The sequence below is a fragment of the Paramormyrops kingsleyae genome, chromosome 6, assembly GCF_048594095.1.
Source record: "Paramormyrops kingsleyae isolate MSU_618 chromosome 6, PKINGS_0.4, whole genome shotgun sequence".
In the NCBI taxonomy this organism is placed as follows: Eukaryota; Metazoa; Chordata; class Actinopteri; order Osteoglossiformes; family Mormyridae; genus Paramormyrops; species Paramormyrops kingsleyae.
This window is the reverse complement of record NC_132802.1, coordinates 34480896-34487120: the sequence shown is the minus strand read 5'-3', so window position 1 is coordinate 34487120 and position 6225 is coordinate 34480896.

Sequence of the window (6225 nt, the reverse complement as noted above, 5' to 3'; positions counted from 1 at the left end):
GGTTGTCGTCCTCTCGCTCTCCCAGCATCCCACGGGACCCCAGGTGTGCTGTGCGACACAGGAAACATTGTGTCTTACAGACAGGGTAGTTTGCTCACAGGTAGGTGTCCGTTTATCTGTGCTCCGCAAGTTGTACAAGCCAAAAACTCATTGCATGTCACAGTGCCTTTGTCTAAAGAAAAGGTAAAAATGACAGCAAATTCCCCCCATCTAGTGATCCAAGACATTTTGAGTCTCATATATGTATGCAAATATAACACTCTGGGTTTCAGCTATCTGGTCAATGAAGTGCTTAAAAATTGTACAGTTTCCTTTAATATATTAATGAGTTAGGCCATAATTTACATAATTAACTTAGGCCATAATTCACAGAGTAAATTTATGACATGCGGTTTCATCATTGATTCGAGGGATTATTATTATTTTCATTCATCCATATATGCTATGCAAATTCAGGCAGAACACTTAATTTCTTGTAGCTGAAAAACATACTAAGCTACCCAAATCTCCCAGGGACCCAGGAAGATGCATATAAACGTATGCAGATCTGAAAACTTCCTGAGTTACAGAAGAGTCTGCTGGGATTCCTTTGGAAAGCCTTGATTCATGCACAGCTCACAAAATGAAGTTCCTCTTCCTCCGAATACATTCACAGTCCTTGTATTTTGGAAAAAACACATTTACATAGTCAGATGACAACATTGTCTGTATATGATACAGGCAGCTCTTGACATGCATAAAACTGACTTAAATGAATTCAGACTTATACATATATAAAAAAAATTATCTTCCTCGCCCTCCGCGGGTGGTCTCGTCCTTTTTCACGCTCGGGTCCTCTACCAGAGGCCTGGGAGCTTGAGGGTTCTGCGCAGTATCTTAGCTGTTCCTAGTACTGCACTTTTCTGGAGTGAGACGTCTGATGTTTTTCCTGGGATCTGCTTTAGCCACTCCTCCAGTTTGGGGGTTACTGCCCCGAGTGCCCCGATGACCACGGGCACCACCAATGCCTTCACTCTCCAGGCTCTCTCAAGTTCTTCTTTGAGACCCTGGTATTTCTCTAGTTCCTCGTGTTCCTTTTTCCTGATGTTGCCATCACTCGGTATTGCTGCATCAATCACGACGGCTTTGCTCTGTTGTTTTTCCACCAGCACCATGTCCGGTTGGTTCGCCATCACCATTTTGTCGGTCTGGATCTGGACGTCCCACAGGATCTTGGCTCGCTCCTTCTCTACCACCTTAGGCGGCGTTTCCCACTTTGACCTTGGGGCTTTTAGTCCATACTCTGCGCAGATGTTCCTGTACACTATGCCAGCCACTAATGCTTCAGGTATGGGTATCTGCCTGTACCTCTTAGGTACTGTTTTTCTCATTGTACCTTTCTGGAGCTCTGACAGTTGGCTCACTTCTCTCCGTGCCGCCTTGATTTTGGCCTCCAGCCTTCTTTTCCAGGGTGGGTATTGGTTCTCATGGTTGCTTCTGCTCTTATAGCCAAGCATTTCAAGGATCACCGCTGCTGAAGCTTTTTCAGTAAATCAGAAATCTTGACTTTGTAGTGTAAGTAGTAATTTCCTTGCCACCACTAGTTAAATTGCTTCTTGGTAAACATTTGACCCTCGGAACTAGTTTCTTTCAGGTTTTGAAAACCAGAGAAATTATAACTATGACATCATGGAGTTATACTTTAAATATAATATAGATTTTAATTTATGCCAAGGAGATGAAATTATGTTCTTTGCTACTTTTTTTTAGGGAATTTGCATATATATGTCCAGCTGACTTGTCCAGCGGTTACTGGTGAGGGCATAAAGTATTGCACCTACAATCCAAAGAACCCTAGTGAGATAATGCTATAAATGCAGTTGGGGTTAATTTACTGTGAGGCTCCAGGGGATGGAAGACAGGAACCCTGATAGAGAAGAAGCGATAGAGGCGCACAGGGAGATAGAGAGTAATTTACATCCGCCAGACCCAAAGCACTGTAGAGTGGAGACGCAATGGTCCTTCTGATAAATTCCCTTCGAATGTGTACATATGGATCCTGTTTCAACTCGGGGACTGAAGAACGATTAGAGAACCAGAACTTAATTTATATTCACATTTCTGTCTAACCACCACACTTGCTCTGGATTCCCCTTCTCTTATCTTTGCTGATTTAATACTTAGGCAGGCTTCCATCTTAATTAACTTACAGTCCTTGAAACACAACTTTCAAATAATATTTCTTCAGAAAATCACTTAATAAACTTTCTCAGAAGAAGTAAACTTTCTGGGGTAGCGCTGTTGCCTTGTATTCCTAGGTTTGGAGATGTGATGTGTGCAGTGTGCAGAGCATCCCTGTGTCTCGTGTGTTTCCTCTGAGGTTTTCTTCTGCAGTCCAAGGCCATGCAATTAATCTATCTAGCTAAACTAGCTGGCTAAATTGCCTGTGTATCATAGTGTATGTAGTGTATCGTTGACTGTATATGTGTGGTTAGATGGACGGTAAACTTCTATTGGAGAATGGAGTTGTGATCCTGTTACCTTATCAAGACTCAAGAGTTCTTTATTGTCAACAAATCCATGTACTTATCTAGAACGTACATTTCCCCAGGACTACATCAGTAGAGGAAGGACCCAATCCCCACCGCCTTCAGCATTTAGAATGAGTACTGGTTTGCAAGTCTCACTTATTTCTGATTTATAATTGTCTCTCTTATTTTAGTGCTGGACCGTGACTAAGCCAGGCCTGAAGTACATCTGCCCCATCCAATATATCCATATGGTGCAAAACCAGCCCCATATTGGATGTGAAACCCTCCTGGCCAGCTATAAATTTCAGCATTTTTGATATTAGCAGCCGAACCATATTGCAGTTTGTCTGCTTGGGCTGAGATGCTGAAGAATCCAACCAACCAGTGATCCAAAGTTGAAGGAAAAATCTGGCTTTTGTGAAGCGAACACATAAATTGGCTGACTTTGGATGAGGTTCTGTGTCTGTTACCATACTTTGTAACCTTTACTCTGACATGTCATCTGATCTGATAGCACAGCCGAGTGATGACAGAGCAACAGTAAAGTCGACATCCTGGTATCCTGGAAGACTCCCTTCCACAGTTCAGCGGGACCAGAGCACACCTGTTTTCCTTACTATACTCCGCAAATGTATCTGCTCCACTGTGCTTTACCCCTCAGCACCAGTGGATAGCTCTGGACAGCTTTTGCTCATTTTTCTTGCGTACACTGTGTCTGAAAAACTCTTTACAGGATTCCTTTGCGTTCAGCTAAGACCATGTGGCATCAGCTGGGAATTGGACTGCACCTGCAAACAGATTTTGCATCACACCTATGTCAAGCCATAACATGCACTGAATCAGGTGTGCTTCTTGAGTAAAGCTCAGTGAATAGCATGACAACCATAAACCCATCTCTGGGCTTGCTGGCTCTTTTCAACACAGCATATTGTCACAAGTTTCCGAACTTTTAATGTGCAGACAACAGTTTTCATATATCAGTTTTTTTATATCACCCAAAGCATAGTTCAACATATTCAGCATTTTTCTGCCAAAATATTTGTGTTGAATAGATCATTCATGGTGAAACTGTGAAGAAGCAGGTGTCTATGTTGGCCGTTGAAATTGAATTTAACATAAACATCATGTCTTTTTCTCACCTAAATTTAAAAAATGAAAGGCAATATATATTTTCCGGTGTCTGCCGATTTGCAAAAATTTCTGGTCACAAAAAAAGCAATAAATATGTCTAGTGAGGCCATAGTCGTTCAACCCCCTTTATGCTGGAGAAATGGTCACACAACTGCAATAGACTATAACTCTGAGACAACTAAAACAACTTTTTTTTCTTTTTTTCCAACTTTAAAATGGTTCTATGTTGTGAACAAAAATTTAGGGCGGTAAATTTCTCTATTACACACCATACCCCTAGCCTTTATTTTTATAAAATGACGTTTGTGACTTGTAACAGGTTTTTCACTCCGGCCTGGTGTGAAGCCCTTTTTCCACACATCCGTGTTCCGGGTTTTGGGCTTGGACACCAACAGTTAAGGTGAAGTTTGCATGTGATCCCCATGTCCATGGAGGTTTTCCACAGCTACAAAAAGCTTCTCTTACAGTCAAAAGATAAGTAAAGAGAACTTGTGATCTAAATCTCCCACTTAACATGTTCTGAGTATCCTGTAATTCTATACACCCTAAAACTTCTTTTATACCTAAAATTGTGTCACTACAACCCCATATAAATGAGGTTTGCTCCTAACCATAAGCTCAATCAACAGTTTAAACTGAAACACCAGAGTGTCCGGGAACATGAGGTATCAAACCACACTGCTTCTGAACTGTTACCACGCATTAAGACAGCATGTGCAATCTTGACCACTAGGGGTCAGTAATAGCAAAGCTAAGTCTAGGGGGAGATAACGCTCTAGGGGGAGATCTTCGCTCAAAGGGGGTTAAACAAGCGCCGCTGTTTTTTGCAGTGAATTTCAGTGGAAATGATCATACTATTGTTTACTAGTTTATGGAAAATGACAAGCATTTGTAAAATACTAACCACGAGGCTGTCCTGTTATTCTTCCAACTGAGGTGATGAAAAAACACAATAAAAACCTACTTAAACCTTCTTTTGATTGTAATGATGATGTTTAAATTACAACCTTACTAATATTAAACTGATTAACCCGCAAATCTGTAAGTAATATTTGTGGTACCTTTACTGCAGACCAATTGAGCTATGATTTGGAGACAATGCAGGTGAAGCGTGAGCATAATAAATGTTATAAATAGACTTCTTTAAGCATTTTATAAAATGCGGATTAAAAAAAAAATGATAGTGAGAATATTTTTTTTTATGTCGTGTCAGTAATACGCTTCCGTACGATATAATATTACATTTGTACTAAACACATTTTTTGCATGTAAAGCCAGAGTTGCGATAACTTCTCAGGCATTTTCCAATGTGTTTTTCTCAACAAAATGACTCAGAAATAGTACACAAAATTGTGTAAAGAGAGAGCAGCAAAAACTTAAGAAATAAATGCACAGAGACAGAGCAGGTAGCCCTGAGCCATGGTGGGTACCACTGGAATTTATAAAACTGTAAGTGGGATGATGCCATTCTACTGGAATATTCATTGATTGCTGATTTTGGGAAGGCTATGATGGGAATGTGATAGCGTATGTACCCTTTATCAGTAATATAGTGCAGACCAATACAGTCCTGTGATGCGATGCACTATTAGTATAGCCAACTGCTGTGTAATTGTGAGATTGAAAGGGCAGACGTGGGAGTGTCTGGTGTGACTGACCGAGCAGCTCAAAACCCAGTGGGAGCTCAAAATCAGGGGAAGCTGGCACACTGGGAAGGTCAGTTGTCACTGGGACTTATTGACATATCCTGGGCTATTTAGCATATCAGTCATCACAGCGTACTTCCTGTAACATCCAAGGAAGACATCCACGCATAAATAGCATTCATGTAAAGTGCCACAGCTGATACTCTTTGATCCAAACACACACTCAGGCTTCCCTTCAGTGCAATGGAAAATAGCAGAAAAGACCTCTAATTTGTCTCTTTCTCAAGGTCATGCTTCCTAATCAGATTGCCTGATGACCTCTCCGAAGTGAAGTTCTCTCACAGAGACCCTTGGAATGGATTCGCCTTTATTTTTTCTTCCATTTTCTTTTCTCTCTCTCTTTTTTTTTTAAATTGCTCATATAGACAGCGTGTAAATCCACTGCCCTGCAATGTTTTCTCCAGAATACTCCAAGCAGCTCTTTTCAGCGTGGCTTGGAATCGATTATGCCATGACAGAAACTCTGTTTTACTTTTTTTTTTACGTACTATTTTTGGGGGGTGTTGTATTGAATCAGATTGTCTGCATGGCATTTACCCATATACTTAGCAATCGGCCGTTTTTCACAACAGTTTATACTTTTGAAACTTGTAAGCAGCAACTAAATACATCCAAAAGGCAGTAAGTGTAGCAGTTTGCTTTATGTCCTCAGATTTAGATTTGGAAAACCGTCTTCTGCTGACCGAGACCAGGTGAAAAGCACATTAGGAAGGTTATAACCTGAGCAGTGTTTCCCAGCGCGGTCCTTGTTGACCCCCTAGGTAGCTCACATTTTTCCTCCCTCCCAGTCCCCAGCACTGCTGTACCAGGTATTCGCGACACAATCGCCAACCACATGAAGCATGTGCACAAGCAGAAGTAGAATAATTGTGTGCTGC